The 19,044-nt window shown below is 40.9% G+C and overlaps 1 protein-coding gene across 7 annotated transcripts in view; it reads left to right on the top strand.

Moving 5' to 3' along the window:
- The first annotated feature begins 884 nt into the window (after positions 1-884).
- Positions 885-19,044, top strand: part of OSBPL6 (oxysterol binding protein like 6) — a 95,444-nt gene continuing 77,284 nt past the window's right edge. For 6 of the 7 annotated variants that reach the window (XM_061379511.1, XM_061379498.1, XM_061379521.1 and 3 more), the window contains exon 1: positions 902-980. The gene's annotated coding sequence lies outside the window, so the exon portion shown is untranslated. Of the gene's footprint in view, positions 981-19,044 lie in introns of all 7 variants that reach the window. The other variant, XM_061379478.1, reaches the window with a different exon arrangement.

The raw sequence follows: 19,044 nt of genomic DNA, 5'->3' as shown, positions 1-19,044 counted from the left end.
CTGACCCCATGCCACTCGGTAGCTTCTCTGCACAGGACAATCCAGCTTCCCATTTCCAGGTGTGCCTAAGCTATCAAGGATGTCATGAAAGCTGTGATCTACAGTAAAAAAAAACCAAACAAAAACAAAACCAAGAAAGCTAGTGTAGACCAAACTAAGGGAATGATGTCTCTGGCACTTGTCACGAATATGTGATGTATTTTTTCTTTAACAACCTCCCATGATCGGACGACAAAGACCGAGCCGGTTAATGCACTGAAAGCTGAAGGGAGGGTGACTGCCAGTGTTGGGTATCTGCTTGTGTTACCAAGTCGGTGGACGGAAAGGTCCTTACCCGGGTGCTAGCAGCCCCGCTCTGTGCTTGCTCGCAGGGCTTCCAGCGGCATCCCTTTGTCTGACATCACCCTCCCCCCGGTGGCACGGAGGTTCCTCCTCACGGAGCACATCCCGTTGCTGCCCTCGTGCTTTCCAGTTCAATTTCAGAACTGGTCTCATGACCAAAGCCCGTTACTCGCTTCCCGCAGCTACCCGTTTCTCTGACAACGCCGGCATCAACTTAACTCCGGCCTTTGCTTCGCTTACCGAGACCGGCTGCGGTGCCGTGCCCCGGCGCCGCCCCGCCGCTGCGCGCAGAGGGCCGCAGCCGCGCTCGCCCAGAGCATCCCAGCACTGTCCACTCCACTCTGCCCAGCCCGCAGTACCTGCCACCAGGCACGGCGCGTTGCGGAGCGGGGCTGCCCCCGCCGGCACCGAGCGCCCACCCGCCGCAGGTGGGTACCGGCGAGCGCGGAGGGCACCTTGGCCGGCGGGCGGGAGCGAGGGGCGGCGCGGTGGGGCTGCGGCGGCGCGGCTGCCCGCCCCCTGCCTCCCTCCAGCCCTCCTTCCCTCCGTCAGACGGGCGGGGAGCTGCGGCAGGCGGGAGCGCCGGGGCGCAGTCTCCCGGGCCGCAGCGGGGATGCACCGCGGATCCCGGCGAGGAGGTGGGCGCTGAGTGACGGCGCTAGGGGCGCGCACGGGAGCCGGCGGCCGGGAGCCGGGCCCAGAGCCGGAGCCGCCGGACAGGCCGTGCTGGGGAGTAGCGGGTCGGGTCGGGTCGGGTCGCGCCGCGGAGCTGGGGCTCGGCCGGGTACCGGTGTGGGCGGCGGGTCTCGACGGTGGCGGGAGCGGGCCGAGGAGCGGAGCCGGCGGGCCCGGAGCGGGGTCTAGGGCCTGGTCCGGCGGTGGCTGCTGCGGCCGGCCCCGGGGCGAAGCAGAAGCATCCGAACCTGGGTGGGGGGGACGAGGTTACGTAACTGGATCCGCGGCGCGGGATGCGGGATGCGCCGGTGTCAGCCCGGCCTGGCAGCGTAATCGGCGGTTTTGTCCCCCTTCCCTGCAGAGCAATTGAAAATTCCCCAGTAAACTGCCTTGTCCGTGGTAGTGAATTGTAGATCAGGTGTTACTGAGTTGATAAGATCTTAGCACACCTTTTTGTTTTCATTCTGCCTTTCTCTCTGTCAAAAAAAAAGAGGCAGGAACGGCCTGTAGTCCCAATTTTATAGCACTGCTGCAAAACCTTTGCAAGTACTTGCAGTACGCATGGATTCATTAAAACAGATGTTTGAAAATAATCTGTTTTCCAGAAGTGCTGATTCTTAAAACGACCGTCTGACGTGGGGTTTGCCATTGGCCAGTCATTTCTTTTTATTTTATAGCTGCTTTAGCGTGTGCTGCACAGCTACATTGTTGATATTCTTCCCCAAAGCTTCAGCAGTGCAGATACTATGGACTAATAGTAACTGAAACAAAAGACCTTGCTGTACTTCCCAGAGTGAATTAGGAATCCAAGGTCGAATAGCAAACTGCAGCGCAACTTGCGTGGGTAACGTAACTGAACAGAACTGTTCACAGATCTTATTAGAGAGTTTAAGTGAAAAGAGTTCCTTAAATAGGCTTTTACTAAGCAGATGAAAAAAAATTGCTCAGTGAAGGTGTGAGGAAATAGCTATTTTAGGAGTACAATTAACTATATCAGCTCAATTTTAATGGAACTAGTACATTTAATTGCATTCCTAACAGATTTTCTGTTCTCCAGATGATTAACTTGCAGAATGATACCAGCTCAAAGATTAAAATCTCATCACACATCTAATGGTTTCTGTATAATGTAATTGTGTTTGGTTTATAATAGTGCTTTGCTAATAACCAGCCTTTGCCCATATTGCTGTACGTAGTGTAATTAGAATTTTTTTATCTTGGTGATATGACATGACCTTGACCTTTAGAGGTTAAGCAGATATGGTTGTTACAGATCACAATATCTCATTCATTTAGTGAAATATTTATGTATATATAATAAATAGTTTCTTTTATTTTTGTTTGAAAGCTGCACAAGAGGAAGACTACTTTCTTTTTTCTCTCCATTTGAGATACATTTTCAGAGATGTGTGCAACAGTTATTATTGAAAATACCCTAAAGAGGTTTATATTTAAAGTACCCTTTCTGTACAAGTAAATGGCAGAGTGTACATCTGGAAAAGCAGAATATTGCAGGACTTGTGACTGAAGACCCTCTAAACATTTTCTCTTGCTAGTAGGGGCTGGAAAAGGTACCTTTTGTTGGGCTGTGGTTCTTCAAGCTGCTTCTTCCACTTTGTATTAGTTTGCTATTACACTGCCAGATCCTCCTTAGTGTGAGCCATACTGTTAAGGATCTCAGTAGCAGTCTTTCCTATTACTGGCCCTATTTTGTTCTTAGCCCATTCTGAGACCTTATTCGTACATCTGTGTGATGCTCCAAGTTTTCTGTTGTGGCTTTTCTAGTCTTTAGTTTGCTCTAGTTCCACTCAGAAGTTACAAAATACTGGTTCACGTAACTGTAGGAACAAGTGTGGGTGTTTTTGCCAAGTGCTGGTGCTGAAGGGCTGTACTCTCTATATATATTTATATGCTTGGATGTGTTTTTTATACAACCATCAAAACGATAACTTTGCTTACAGGTGTTAAGAGTTACTGTGCAGCTGAGCAGTCATTCAGACCTTAGACCCAAAGCCACCATGGCTGTGGAAGGACAAAGTCTTGTGACTTCTTAAGTGGAAGCATCCCCTTCATACTGCACTATTGCAAGTACTGCTGGAGATGAGGGCTGCTTTCCTTTGCCACTTCAATCCATGCTGGAGATGAAGGCAGAGGGTGTTCATAGTTCTGCTTTATTTTCCCTTGAGTCCTTTGGCGTGTGTGTGTGTGTGTGGGGGGGATATGTATGTGTGTCTATCCCTTGATGCTTCACATTTCTTCTGAGGTATGGTCTGCCACTGAATTTCTCAGTGTGACAGAAGGGAATAGTTTTGGTCTTGTTTTGCCAAATACATGCAAATACATGAGATGTCAGCATGGGTTTTCTCTGGGGATGTTTTTCATGTTATTTATGTATTTATTTTATATAATCCTTTAGATTCCTGAGAACTTATGCTTCTATACTGTAATGATTTAAACCCAGCTGGTAAATCAGAACCAGGCAGACATTCACTTACACCCTCACAGCTGCCTCTCCCCCAACTCCCAGCAGGATGGGGAGGAGAATCAAAAGAATGTAAACCACATGGGTTGAGATAAGAGCAGTCCGGTAGCTAAAGTATAATACAAAACTACTACTACTACTACTAATGATAAGGATAAGAGAAATAACAAGGGGAGAGAATATAAAACTAGAAGGGAAAAGGAAAAAACCCAATAAACACAAGTGATGCACAATACAATTGCTCAGCACCCACTGACGGATACCCAGCCTGATCTGAGCAGTGATCTGCCTTTCTGGATGACTCCCTCCAGTTTATATACTGGCCATGACGTGCTGTGGTATGGAATACCTCTTTGGCTAGTTTGGGTCAGGTATTCTGTGTCTGCTTCCTCCCTGCTCCTCACTGGCACAACATGAGAGACTGGAAAGTCCTTGATCAGAGTAAGCGTTACTTAACACACCAGTATTTTAGTTGTTGCTACCAGCGTTGTTCCCAGACTAAAGCTGAAACACAGCACTGCACCAGCTACTAGGAAGGAGAAACAAATAACTGTTATAGCTGAAACCAGGGCATATACCATGCAGCTTTCTGTCTGGAGGGCTGCATTTCTTGAGTGACAGTCCTCTAGGTCGGCTCTTCTGTGCCACACTGGAGAACCTGCTGTCACTGATGCTGGTATTGTAGTGGGAGGTGGGAACTGCCAGTGTTTCACTGCTGAAGGGTGTATGTTTGTGTGTCTATATTTTTAATATATGTGTATATATCCACTGACCCTGTCCCAGTGGCTTAATTGACCCTTATGCCTCACATGCAGTGTAGAAAATAATTATCCATTACCCCTGTCTTTTCTAATAGCTTTTAAAAATACTGAGCGATTCTAACAGTTCCCAGGGATTTCTGGTGTACATGATGATTATAAACTGGGAAGCTTTATTTTCGTATCTTTTTTTGGTAACTAAATGCTTGCTGGTTTTGAAGCTTTTGACTATGCTGGCATGGGAAAAGGCAGCAGTTTCTGTAGATAATTTTCATGGGAAATGTTACTCTGGGCAATTGTATGTCTAAAAGAAATTTCTCCAAGAATTTCCTTCAGGCTTGTGTTTCTTTCTTAAGATGAGTTTAATGAGATGGAAAAAAAAAAATCCTTCCCCGTGGAATACTAAAGTAAATGCTTACTTTTTTGTGTGTGTGTGTGTTGAATTTGCTGTATTGAAGTTCTAGATGTCAAAGGAAGCAGCAACAGGTACTATCACAGTATCAAAGTATGTTAGAGATTGGAAGGGACCTCAAAAGATCATCTAGTCCAATCCCCCTGCCGGAGCAGGAACACCTAGATAAGGTTACACAGGAACGTGTCCAGGCGGGTTTTGAATGTCTCCAGAGAAGGAGACTCCACAACCTCCCTGGGCAGCCTGTTCCAGTGTTCCGTCACCCTCACTGAGAAGAAGTTTCTTCTCAAGTTTAAGTGGAACCTCTTGTGCTCCAGTTTGTACCCATTGCCCCTTGTCCTATCATTGTTTGCCACTGAGAAGAGCCTGGCTCCATCCTCGTGACACTCCCGCTTTATATATTTATATACACAAGTGAAAGTAAACCTGTTCAGGCCATGTGAGGGATGGTGGATTCAAATCATGGCTTTAGTGGTAGATAGGGAAACTCACCATCTGTGAGGAGTCTAATGATGAGAAAGTTTCATAATGAGGTAACATGAACTGAATTTTGTTTTAATATTATGAAATATTAAGGAATACAAAGTTATAGAATCATAGAATAGTTTGGGTTGCAACGGACCTTTAAAGGCCATCTAGTCCACCGTCCACCGTCCACCCCCCCCCCCCTTGCAATAGGCATAGCCCTCTTTCTGGGTTGTTTCTTTCCGAAGAGCTGAAAACCGATGGAAGGACCATTTGCTGCTGATAGCTGATAAGCCAGTGAAAAGGAGGACAGCTGAATCTGTAACATGGAAGACAGGAGAAGGCCATGGGAGTTATCTTGCATAGACAGTCAAACTCTTGTCTTTTAGGGAAACTTCTGGGTTGCATAGACTTACTAAGATACTAAGGGAGGAAAAAAGTGAACAATACCAAAATAGTACAGACAACTGTTGAAAGAGGGAAAAAGCAGAGTTGACGAGACGGGTGTTTTTTTTTTTGTTTTTCCTTTTTTGAGGGGGGTTGGACCAAGTGGTGTCCAGAGATCCCTTGCAACTTAAATTGCTCTGTAACTGTTTTGGCATTCCAAAATGTTTGGCAAGTCCAAACCCAGACAGTTCTGTTTTCTATTTACAGTGAGAAATAAATGGTGCTTAGAAACTCTGAATTATTTCTTTCTGGGGTTTGTGTATTAGTCCTGCAGAATTTCCAGGTAGGTTAGTAGGTGGTTCCAAAGTAACGTGTCAGTATGTCATAGGGCTATATGTAGTTATGGGTAGTAGCAGCAGCAAGTGAGCTGCTGAATTTTGAAGCTTGTCTTTCAGAGAAAATCACAGACTGGTTGTTTAAATGGTTTTGATGTGAACCCTTCCATCACCAACCTAGAAACAAAAAAAGATCGTGTCTCATTACTTGTTACTTATAATTTTAAAAAGAGAAGCTTTGAAGGAGAAGGAGGGGGAAATTGGAGACAGAAGAAGAAGAGTTTAGTTCTGCAGATATTATGGCAGCTGTAATGTTCCAAATCTTAGGAAAGCTTTATAGTGATTCTTAGAAAAATGTCACTGTAGCAGAGAGGACAGCTGCATTTTGAAATGAAATAATTTCCTTATTGGTTTTGGTTGGTTTTTTTTTGTTGTTGTTGTTTTGTTTTGTTTTGGGTTTTTTTGTTTTGTTCCTTAAAGGTGAATATATTTTAATACTACTAGAGAACACTTTTCTTAAAGGGAGGAGTGGATACATTAACTTGAGGTATATAAAAAAGAAACTTCTATTTGATTGTGAGCCTAATATAGAATTGCAAGAACTTCAAGTAGCAGGTGTCATGTTGCATTAGATTCAAAGATTAAGTTTTCTACCAAAAAAATTAGTATTTCCTTCTGGAAACTTTGCTTTCTTGATGTCTTCTTGCTGGGGGAAGCAATAAATAACTAAAGTAGTAGCCCCAGTTGCAGGAGATGAGGGAGCATGATGTGGGACATGCACATACCTCTGACACTTGGAAAGCTGAGCCAGAGGGAAACAGGTTGGTGTGAGGTCCAGGCCACTGGCCAGGACTTGCACACACAGAGCAGCTGGGTGAGCACTCTGTTCCTGAATGTTTCTGGTGGCATTGTCATCTGGACCTTGATTTATATAATAGACCAGCAGGAACAGAAATGCTGCACCCATCCTTTATAAAACATGACTAAATTATGTGACAGGGAGTGCTGTCTTTCTCTTCTTGTAGCCACCCCACCCTGTTCCCCAGTGAGAAACCCAGTGTGGATAAGGTGATGCTAAACAGGATTTGAATCAAGAAAAGTTTCTGTGAGCATCTTATAGGAATGGTTCCCAGCTGGTGATTCTCCTTCCTGTTCCCCCTCTGCCTTCACCATCTCTCCTGCTGTGGTCAACCTGCTTCTGCAGTGGCACTGCAGGTAGGCTCTTGTCCTCACTTTCACACTTATGAACGTTTTTGTGACTGACGTACACAGGGTTGCCTGGCACTCTTGTGATCTTGTTCAGGAAAACAACTTTTAACTGTTTCTTTCTTCCTGTCTTTGAAAATAGAATTCAATCTTGTGTGATTGTCCTGATAAGGAGTGATCTTCAGGGGAAACTGGAAAGGCAAAACCACTGATGGAGAGCAACAGAAATGGCAACAAATGTACCGGATAAAGGGACTTTTGACATGTAAATGGGAAGCTGGCATGGTTCATTTAGTGGCAAATGTTTCTTGCAGAGTGGAGTGGGTCAGCTGGGTGAGAAGGTGGTGGCTGATGCTGGAAATGCTTGGTTAAAAGGAAGAAGCTTCAAAATAAAAAGCTTGTGGAAGTCTGAAACTGGCAGTTGGTGTTGAGTCATGTTGGTTGGTGTCCCTCTGACTCCAATGTGAGCATGACATACACATTCCTCTGGGAAGTAATTATGTCTCTTTCCTGTTTAAAGCCTGTGTTTCTTGGTTTCAGTTTGTTTCTGGAAAACAGGCTTTCTTCAGAAAATATTTGCAGAAAACAGAAGGGTGGGAATGATATGAAATTTCAGCTACAGAGTACTCAGAGGAGTCGTCTAAGTGTAAAGTATCTGTGTGCTCCCGGTGCTGGAAGGTTAGCTCTGTAGTCATACAAATTCTGTCTTTTATTGAAATAGTTGTTGATGCATAAAATCCATCTTCTTTTTCCTTCTTCCTGTCAGCTAAATGCAAGTTGTCCTTCCATGTTCACTTACACTTGACTACTGTGTTTTTGTGCATGTAACTTCTAGTAACTGTGGTCAGGTCAGAGTTGCTATCTGGTTTGATGTTCTTGGATGACATAATCATAGGCAAAACCAACCCATTATCTGAGTGAAAAAACCCCCCACCCAACCCAGTTCTGTAACTCCCGAAGTGTGACCTGTATTTGTGTGAGTGTGCAAATATGCTATGTGTCGTCAGGATACTATGGAAAGCTAAATGTAGAATATATGGTGGTCCACTGAGCAGGCTTCTCTCAGTTCCTCATATGACTGGTAGTGTAGCCTACAAATAAACCCTTTAGTCAGTTTGCAGTATATGATTCAGAGTGATATGCAATGCAAAGTAATCTTTAAAAAGACCTACAATTTTCTTTGGTAGTTGCACACTCTGTCCACTGTCCAGCCACCATAAATACTGTTGGGTATGAGCTTACAATTAATATTTAGAATGGCTTCTGCTTCTAATTAATACAGTAATGGTTGTGTTTTCTTCTGAAATGTGAGTTAAGGATTAACAGGTTAGACCCCAAACCAGGTCAGAGCATGAGGATTAGAATTAGCCGAAACAACCAGCGCTCAGACACTTACAGGACTCTTCAGTAGCTCCATATGGTTATGCAGTATCTGTGAGTGTAAGGAATAGGAGCAGTTTCAAAAGTAATCTATGATATGCTTTTTAATTTCCATTTCTGGCTATGCAAAGGTTACTGGATCTGCAAAATCGTTGGTTGCTCTTCAGTGTAATGGTGAACGTGGCAGCTTGGGTTCATAATGCTTACCCTTCCTATAACAGCTGCTGTGTGTCCATCTGGGTGAAGAAGAGAGAATGTCCTATAAATTTATGTAAAGTGTTGTGAGCTACACTAACGAGGAGAGCGAGTGGCAGATTTTTTACCTTTAAAAATTACTGATTCCAATTCATGATTTTATTCTGTTTTTCATCATATTTTGGCCAAATCAATGTAATACGAGCTTATGAACAATAAGTTCAGATAGAGGAGTTGGTAAAGCAGCCATGTTGTAATCACCTGGCCTTTCCTAAAGCTGTGATATTTTTCGTATTACCTTTAGATTCTAGGTTTCCCACTTGAAGTGCCCAGACCAGTTCCCCAGAGGCCATGTAACAGACCACTGTTCATAGTTCTCCTAACATTAATGCACATTCTTGATTGCTTAATTTTTCCTCTAACTACCACCTTTATAGATCCAAAGATATACTTGTCCTCTATGTGTGCCCTTTCTAGTAGTTGAAATGTTATTCGGACTGTTAATGTGTTGTACCAGGGCTGAGTACAGGGTTGTGGGGGTGAGGATCATCTCCTTCAGCTCTGATACCCGCCAGTTGTCCAGTCCAGAGATGTGCTGGCCCTTGTCTGACAGCTCATGGTGCAACTGTGGTATTATTAGACCCTGCCACCACTTTACACTATTTCTGGTATAATTACTTTCTGATACATTCATTGTTAGGTTCCCCCACAATGTGCTTTAGAATTTTAAGAGATTCATTCAGTATTCTGCAATTTGTTATGCTTTCATCTTAACTTCGTGAGCATGTTAACTCAATCATTTTGCATAAAGCTATCAAATAATGTCAGTCATAAACCTGTGCTGTATCTCTTTACTATTCTATGTACTATTCACTATTTGAATTATTTTTAAGTTGCACAGCATTCTTTCGTAAAGGTTAAATATATTGACTTTGGCACTTTATAGTCTTTTTGTTAAACAAAGAAGTTTTATTTCTTGATGCTGCTCCATGTGTTCAGTGGTAAGCTCTCTTTTTCCTTTCTTCTGTTCTCCTGCTTCATTTGGTTGTGGACAGCGTGGTCAGTGTACAGAAATGCAGAACATGCTTGTGAAGGGCATGGCACCTTTATTAATTTCGTACTTTAACATCTCTGGCAACATTCCCACATTGAAAGCTGATGGAAACAAACTGCTCTTTGGGCCACGGATATGTTGAGGAACGTGTAGTTATGCTTTCTTGGCTAGTTCTAGGGTAGTTTGCCATGAAAAATGTGTCACAGCTGTGTGATACAGCACTGAAAAAACCCCACCAATGTTAGATGAGTCTGTATATAGATGAAATTTACTTTCTTACAAAGAAATGCAATGAGTGCAGACTACTTTTGAAACTATATTTTTTAAAGACATGCACCAGGGGTGTGTGTTCATTACTTTTCTGGATTTCCAGCATTAAGATGTATTTTCTCAGTTTTTGCCCTCTCTGTCATTCTGCCTTTCCTCTGCAGGTCACTCCCTATCCTTTAATACACTTTGTGAATTTTGGTGCTGAGCCCAGGCTCAGCAATTCCCTCTGGGGACACAGGAGTGTCTCCTTGCCCAGGCTGCCAGTGTTCCATGCCTCTCCCCTACAGCTGTCCGTAGTGTCCTGGCGGATGCAGTCTTCCATGCTCCTTCTGATGGTCCTTTGCCATCTCAGGAGTTGTTTGGTGGCGGCTGTCAAGGTCTGGGGAGTATGAAAAGAGAAAAAACCTTGGTAAATAAAATGTCTGGAAATTCAGTGTAAGAATACCAAGGAAAATAAATTACTTTCCTAATGGGCCTTACCTCTAGTAGCAGTCTAAGGTGCCATTTCTTAATGGCAGCAAGTGAAATGTTCTTGTGCTTTATGCTGGTGATTCTGTCAGGGTGGGTTATACGTTTCAAGTGTGCTGAAGCAGATTTATATGTAATGGTACAACGCCAAATGTGAGTTTTGCATTTAGAAGGACAAGTCTGAACAAAACTAAATATGTATGTGTATTATGAGATCCAGGAAGTAATCCAAACACATCCCTCTGAAGTTTTTCTTTTTAAACAATCTCAGTATGTTGCAAAAATTACTTTCAATTCATTATGTTTTTACAGGCTGCAGCACAAAACCCCAATACTTTTTCAGCTAATGTCAGTTTTTTCAATTAAACGATAAATGAGGAAGTGGGAGGCTCCCAATCTTCTCTGACTTGTGTGTGCTTCCCAGACAACTAAACATTATTTATATTTTGTGTAAGCATACTTAGTGCTTGTCATTTTATTCTCATTGCTAACTGTTCCTTGTGTTTATGAGTTAAATACTCAGATAATGATGGCATAGTGGTGTTTTTTTAAGGCATTTATTCAAGTACCTCAGGTTAAGAAGGTGAATGTTTTATTAAAAATTAAACTTTGTAAGGAGCTGAAAATGATTCCTGTCATGGGTTAGTTTTCTGCTCATTCAGTAATGTGGTGGCTTGTGTCATCTTTGTAGTCACTGAAATTTGTCAGTGTTTAAGTATTGGTACGGGGGGGGGAGGGGTGTTCTTCAGTTTCATTTCTATAAACTTGCAATGTTATAGTTTATATATCCCTGGACAAACATTTCCTACTAATATGTTGACAGCAGCCAAATGTATTTAATTTTTTAATTTTGTTTGTTGCTTTAATGATCTTCTAGCTATCCCTATACTCATCTTTTGAAAATACTGTAGATTGGAGTTAGGGAAAATATTTTTTAATTATCTAAAGCAAATATGCATTTTGCATTTCTATTTCCATAGATTTACGGAGAGTAGCAAAAGAGTGGCATGATCAAAAGCAACACAATGGGTCAAAATTAGAAGGCAGAAAATGTCAAAGTTTAAGTTTTGCTCATTGTTTCTGTTTTGCTAATACGGGTGTGTGCACATATGAGCAGCATGTAGGAGGCAACAGCATTTGCTCTACCAGATGAGAAGTAGAGAAATAAAGTACTTTAGGTCAATGGTGCTCCATTCTAGGAGGAGGTGGATCTTGCAAATAATGGCACTAGAATTTGGTCAAGTTTCTCCCATGATGTTTGCTTTACTGTTGCTGCAGGGTTTGCCCAAACATAAGAGCAATGTCACTTGTTAGCAGTGGCTGACAGGGCGCTGTGTGGTTTGAAGTTTCACTTGACCTATGAAAATAAAAATGGGGAATGTGTATCTCAGAAAAAGGGCACGAGGAGAACACAATTTAGCAAACAGCCTCGGTTGTTCAACATGCAGGGGCATAAACTTTAAGCAGAAATGGAATATTTCCCCATTTGGGTTATGCCTGATGGCAGATTGCAACAAACAGTTCTGAATGAGCATCTAAACCAATGTGCCTTGTTCAGACACACTGTGAGCACGTGCTGGACAGCCAGGCATTAGTTGGGTTGGGCAATCTCTGTCACTATGCTTGTATCTACAAACCTGTAGCTATCTACTTTGATTAGCAGCCCTGCAGCGAGCTGAGCAACGTATTTCAGTATTTTTCATTGTAATTAACATTTTACATGCCTCAGTACATTTAGTACTATGTTCTAGTTCTTTCTGCACATAAACCCGTATTTTTCTATTTTTGTTCTTAGGCTATCTAGATATAATAGGCAATGTCAGTATTAAAGAGAACGCATAAAGGAAAGTCCAGTGCTATTACTAGATTTAAAAGAGAATATGACATTTTACAAGTAGTTTCAAAGACTAAACCATAAATATTTTAAAGGAATGGATAGTAGGCTTCTATGTCATAGCAGTCATTTGTCACAGCTGCTTGTTATGTTGCTGAGTATCTGACTGGAGTGGTGTAGAACTCGAGAGCAGTGCCTTGCACAGCTTCAGAGAGGTGTGTTTGAAAAGAAAAGAAATAAAAGTGAGTGAGGTGAATGTCCTGACTGTCCCAAACGCATGGTGAAGCCCAGCTTGGCAGAGCAGATGCTGAGGATGAACCCGAGGTTTTCATTCCAGAACACTGAAATTTCCAGCTGAATATCTAAGTGCTTATCCCTGCGCCCTCCTTCCTCCCTCCCTGTCCCTCACATCAAACTGCCTTTTAGATTTTTTATAGTTGGGAATCTGTCCCAAAACACGTATTTGTTAGGTGTCACTATGCAGCATTAATACAATTAACCTTACAAGCCCTCTTTTTTCCTTAGTGTATTTGATTGGTAGTCTTTCAAGAATCATTTTGCTGCTATTTTCTATTGTTGATTAATTTTGGAACAGGTACTGCATACATCAGGAGAGTTTCTCTTCTGTAAATGGCTATGGGCATCTTGGCTGAGGTTGCTGACACATATTTGGCTACACACTGACTTACGAGCTATTGTCAAGGACTAAGTAATGTTGCAAAAACAAATGAGTTACTTAAGAAAATTACTGTTGTCCTTACAGTTGGAGTGATCTCTCCTCCAAAGGAAGAAGAAAAATTGCAACAGAATGTGAAAGTTCATGTTGAGATAAAATAAACGTCAAGGTTAAGAAATATTTTATGATATTGGGGTATGAAATTGCCCTAAAGTGCCCTAAAAAAAGAAGAAAAAAAAAAAAAAAGTGGCTGAGTATGTTTGCTCCTTCAGTGGCAATATACACATTAATTAAAAATTTCAGGTGAAAAAGGTTGACTGGGTCTCACTTTTGAGTAGAACTTTGGTACTTCTGTGTGATTCAGTCTTCTGATGTAGCTTTCTGGGGTATATTTATTTGTAAAAATGTCAGTATTATGACTGGTATTACATAATATTATTTGAGATAACATTTCTGTATAAATAAAATACATCACAATATATTTTCACTGTCTAGATGATGGATGACTTGGAGTCAATGCAGTCCAACAGTTTTATTTTAGTATATTTACAAATAGTGAGTTGTCCTGCATGTAACCCGAGCTTGTAATTTGTGAATGGTAATAAGGAGCAGAGGGAGTTTTTTGTCTGTATTTCTACTGCTGTATCCTTTATCATTTTTAATATAGTAGCATTTTATCATTTATACTTTTGGCATTACTCCTGCATGCATTATAAATATACTTTTGAGGACTATTCTTGTGCCTAGAGATTGCTGTCAGATAATGTTAGGAGATTTCTCAGTAGCTATGAAATCAGTAGATAACAGCAAGAGAAGCTTAAAAAAGAGATTCCAAACTTCAGAAAAAACCTGATGACTTGAGTTGCAATTTCTGACACAAACTGTTTAGGTCTTCATGACCAGCAAAACATGAAGTAAATCCTTCTATCCCATTTTCTGCATCAGCAGTGGTACATAACTGTTCTGTTTCATGAACATGTGCGATTCCCCTGAAGAGGGAAGAGGATGCATATATTTTTTGTATTTGGATCACCAGTTTTATTCATACAAATTCATTATTAAAATGCTGTCCATATTTTGTTGAATCTTGCTCTGGAAAAAGCAGATTTGTCAGCATCTCACATGAGAGTAAGAATCTCTCAGAGTAGGAACAGTGATCCCTGATTTGTTAATGTCAGTGAGCAGAGAGAGGAGGGATATGTAATGAACCCTCTTTGATCAGAGTCTATGATACCTAGCACAGATTCTTGGCTCTGGTGAAGACCACAGATTAAATCTTACTGTGGTTGTTAACAGCCAGGGTGGAAGTGCGGATAGGATCCTGGCAACTGGAAGGTTTGGTGATACAAGAATGAAGTCTGCTGTCATGAAAGAAAATTTTTAGTGTCCTATCTTGAGCACGAGTCTATACTGAATGCTGATAAAAGCTTCCTTTTAAGGCTCAGAATCAGTCCAAATAGAATTGCAGGGGAATGTTGTGCTGCTTCTTCCTGAGAAATCATGACAACAGTAATTGAAACAAGCAGATTTATGTTCAGCTGCTTACTGCTGGAAATGTTTTTGTTATCTTTAACCCAGCGTTAATTTAGGTCACCCTTTAATCTAAGTAAAACAGACCATGTAGCTTTCTCTCTTGACTCTATGCCAGTACTGAATGTCCAGAGAATGCTGTTAATTTTGGTGCTAGCATATCCTATGAAATTTCAGCTTTTAATGTTAATTAATTAATTAATGAATTGATAGTTTATGCTGTGTTTATCTATTATTTTATTTATCCTTATTTATATTGGGTATCCTCCTGTCTTCCTACTTCTAAGTATGGTTCCAAGTCTTTAAAGGTTGTTTCATTGAAGATGAGTGTAGATATGCAAGTGCAGCAAGAGTCTGTGAGTCTGTAATACCTATGCCCTGTGAATTGAAGCACTGAAGCAGTGTCCTTCTGCAGCACCACTGAAATAGATGAAGGGTTACATGTGCTCTGAACTCCAAGGCCTATATACGAAGAAGTGTATTCCAAAAGTTAGGTAAAAATTGAAACCAGAATGCAAATACATAAAACCCTATTAAGTTTTGGGTTTTTTGTCATTGGTTGTTTTTTGTTTTGTTTTGTTTCTTCTTCATAACACCAAATAGTGCAAGGAATGTTTTAACTCCCAATTTACTCACATAGCTCCTCAGAAAATGAACACACTGTCAATAGTAGTAGTTGTAAGGACAAGTCTTAGTTTAATTTTCCTTTCATTTATCTCCTTAATACAATCCACTGCTGTCACTTTTTTTATTAACATTTCAGAATGCATAATAATTTATAATAGAGAAATATGACTCCTGTTGTCTCTTCCTCTGGGCTTAAATAGGAAGAATGTATTTTCATGGCTATTTGTATTATGTATGTTAAAGCAGCATTATGAAATTGAAAATGCTTCTGAGTATGTTTTATGAAAGTTGAAAGCCTCTGAGTGATAATAGCAGGGTTATCACTGACCTTGTCGATGTATTAAGTGCTAGTGGTAGTGTTTCAGGATGCAGAATGTGTTGATAGTCAATTATCTGTGATCTTGGCCTCTCCAATGGTCTTGTTTAAGTGTTCTCAGTGGTAAAATCTGCTTTCTTATGTCAGAGAATTGGAGTGCTTTCCTTGGACAGGAAAAATGTCTGCTAATGTAAAACACTTGTAAGAAAGAACCACCCTTTCTGGAAGAAAGTTCTTTGGCCAAAAATAGTTGCAACTGCCTGAAAATCTAGCTAAACAAACACTATAATGGAGCCTTCTCATCAGCTGTGGCTAAATATGTTCTCCAGAAATTGCTAAAGTTGTATCTCGTACTCTGTTTACTGTGAGCTATTCTCAGTCTTTGGGAAGTAGGATGATCCGTGGGACAAAAAGGATTGTAGTTAAGACAGCATCCTTAGAAAAGTACTGCTAATGGCTTTGGAAATATTTTTTGTTCCCTTTTTTCCTTTCCTCCCCATGAAAGATGAGCACAGGCTGGCTGTGGCACATTAGGTCTGCTGAGTCCTGTGTCTGGCCTCTGGCAGTAACTCAGAGCTGGGAGCACAACATGCTGCTCTTACCCACCCTTCCGTAGGCACTGTCAGACTGGGAGGCGTCTCACTCAGGTAGCTCCAGATACATCTTTCCTAGATACATCACTTCCTAGACCTTAAATGTAGTATGTGTATGTGCTTGTTATAGTGCACTACAGCGTGTGTAACTTTGTAGAAACTCGGTAGTTTCTACAAAGATAGTGCATCCAGTAATGTGGGATGGTTTAGCGGAGGCTGGAGAAACCTTTAGGACAGGGTTACTTTTATTTTCACTCAAGAGAAAATAGAGTAAACACAATTAAAAGAAAACATTTTCCATCTTTCTGGTAGAGTCTTAAAGGATCCTCTGTAAGTTTCTGTGTGGCATCTGCCACGTGGCTGTCTGTGGTGATGAACACTGGAGATGTTCTCCAGTGTACCCTCTATGGGCCAGGCAGAAAATAGAGAGGCAGTATTTGGATTCACAGAAGAGGAGTTTTGATTCTGTTAGATGAGAAAGTGCAGTATAGTGGTTCACTGTACTCTGAAACAAGTTGCAGTTTTGTACCTTTGTTAGTGACTTTGGGTTAAAATTAGCAAATATTTTCCATAAAAGGAAAAATGGAGAAAAAATTGAGAAGCTGAAATTTCATTTGAATATGTTTGCAATGAAATGATCATTTTGGTGTGTCTTAATGTTGAAATGGACTTTTAGCCTGAAGTTACCTGAAATTTCTCCTTTCTTCCCCCTTTGGGTCTCTAACTAAAGAGAATGCAGTATTGATACAGCCAAAGTAGGTGATTTTATTTTTTTTTCAGTTAAGGATTTGAGGTTTATGAAACATGTCAATAAACATGCCCAACGCAAAGCTTGTCTCTTCCAAAAATATGAGACAGACTTTTCTAGTTAAGAAAAACCATCCCAGCATATGGTGTGTTTCTTTTAAGACACAAAATATTCATATACTGAGGTGAACCTTCTGGGAGAACTTTGAGGCAATAGCTCCTGCTCTTCAAGCTTCTGCCTTTATTTGTTTCAGCAGAGATTTACTGTCTAAAAATGTTTCTTCCTGGTCTCTAAAAGATGTTAATAGTGCCCTGCCAAATGTTGTTGACAATCTATTTCTTGAAGGATGGTGTTATATATAGATACCTCTTTTTTGTATACTTTTCAAGCCAGGAGAAACACTCGGAGATGCTTTCAGCATGAGCCTAGAATAACATTAATGGCTCTGGCAGAGTGGTTGTTGTAGTCTTGTATGACAGCTGTTGTACACATTATCTTACATGACTGTAGTTGTGGAATAGACTGGGTTTTATATGTGATTGACATGATACTGCATACAGGGCTGCCTCATCTGTTTCTTTTCAGTGCCTCGCTTGCTATAGCAGTAACCTGTGTTCACTGCCACTGTGCTAGTGTGACCCTCATAGAGACCAGCAAAAACCCCATTTTGTTTGTTCAGCATCCCAAAAGACAATTAGGAATGGTTGCCCAAGCAACATAACATGCTTGTCAAATACCACAGGGATTGCTGTGATGCCGGTTGGACCACTGCATCAGAAGTGGCATGCTTCCATGCATGTTAAAACAGTGGAGTAGCGAAGGAATGTTGTTGCTTCCCGTTTTCTTTTTATCTTTGTTTGGACTCTTTTCTGCTGAGGTGGTAGCAAATAAGAAAAGGCACGGAGTACAGTGAAGTAGGAATAAAAAAATAAAAGGAAACATGAACAAGGGAAAGAATCCTGTGGGAAGGAAAGGTGGGGGGGATACTCTGCATTTTGGATGCAGGAACAAAGCAATGGAAAAAAAATAAAAAGAGTGTCAATGCGGAAGAAACATTTAAACAGAATAAAGCCATTTAGAAAGGATAAAGGAGGGGTATGTGGGACATGTTGAAGGACTGGTATAGAAGGGTAAAAATGGGAAACACCCATTTTTAAGCATGTAGTAATTTATGTTAAAACTGTATTTCTTCATGAGTGGTACAGTTTTTGTTTTTGCTAAAAAATCTGTGTCATTTGGGATTTATTTTTTTGTTTTGTTTTTAAATACATTAAAATGAAATCAACAGACTTACTGATGCTTTGATACTTGGGTTTGTTTCCCTAATTCAACACCTGCCAAAGATCCCTTCTGGGTGCAGGTGGCTTATTGGTCTTGTGTGGTTAAAGCACACTTGTATTTTGCAGCCAACAGCACACAAGGGAGCAATATGGCTGGCAGCACATCTGTCTGCCTTTTTTTCTTCTCAGCTTGAATGAAGAGCTACCTATTTACAGCTAGGATAACTGCGGGGAGGCTTGGCACACGTCCAGACAAAGGGCTGACACTCTACATCCATAGTGGGAAGTTGCAGCTACTTTCTTGCTGTTAACCCACCTGATTTTTCTTGTTTTAGAGACATATAATCTGTGAATTCTTGGATAGCTTATGTACTGTACAAAGTATTTGTTCCATCTGTTCTGAGCATTCGAGCATTCTAGTAAGTTCAGAGCAATTCAGAGGTTTAGACCTTGACTAGACTTTTAATCTAATAAAAATAATTTCTTTAGCCTGTGAAGAATTATAAGACATGGAAGTCTTTTGAAATAAAAGTGAAGCCATGAGAAGAAAATAACAACAAGCTAAACAGGAAATAAAAAACTACTCTCTTTGGGTGATTTTCCTGAGAGGGGTATATGTGATTGTTTGTTGCCTGAGGTCTCATTAAAAGTCAGTTATGCCACTTAGGTGCTATTTTTTTTTTCAATTAGTACAAAAATTAGTACATTTTAAAGCTTAGTTGCAGGTAAAATTCTTCTTATCATTGTATGTGTGTTATAAATGATAAGCAGCAAGACCTATCTTAATTTCCCTAACATTTAGGGAATTACTTTTTCCCTTCTACCTTGGAGTCAAAAACATTTATGATAAATGTGTATAAAGATGCATAGTTTTTGTCTATTGACTAAAAAAATAATAAATAGAAAAAAGTCACTTTGCACTTTGCAAAGCTGTGTACTTCATAGGCTCAGTAAATTCTATCTGATGTTCCTAGAATTTCTTGCATCTTAGATAATACGTTCATGATAGTA

Source organism: Neopsephotus bourkii, unplaced genomic scaffold (assembly GCF_033783945.1).
Source record: "Neopsephotus bourkii isolate Nb327-2 ecotype Australia unplaced genomic scaffold, CSIRO-AGI_Nbou_v1 NB_196, whole genome shotgun sequence".
In the NCBI taxonomy this organism is placed as follows: Eukaryota; Metazoa; Chordata; class Aves; order Psittaciformes; family Psittacidae; genus Neopsephotus; species Neopsephotus bourkii.
This window is presented reverse-complemented; position numbering and strand designations above follow the sequence as displayed.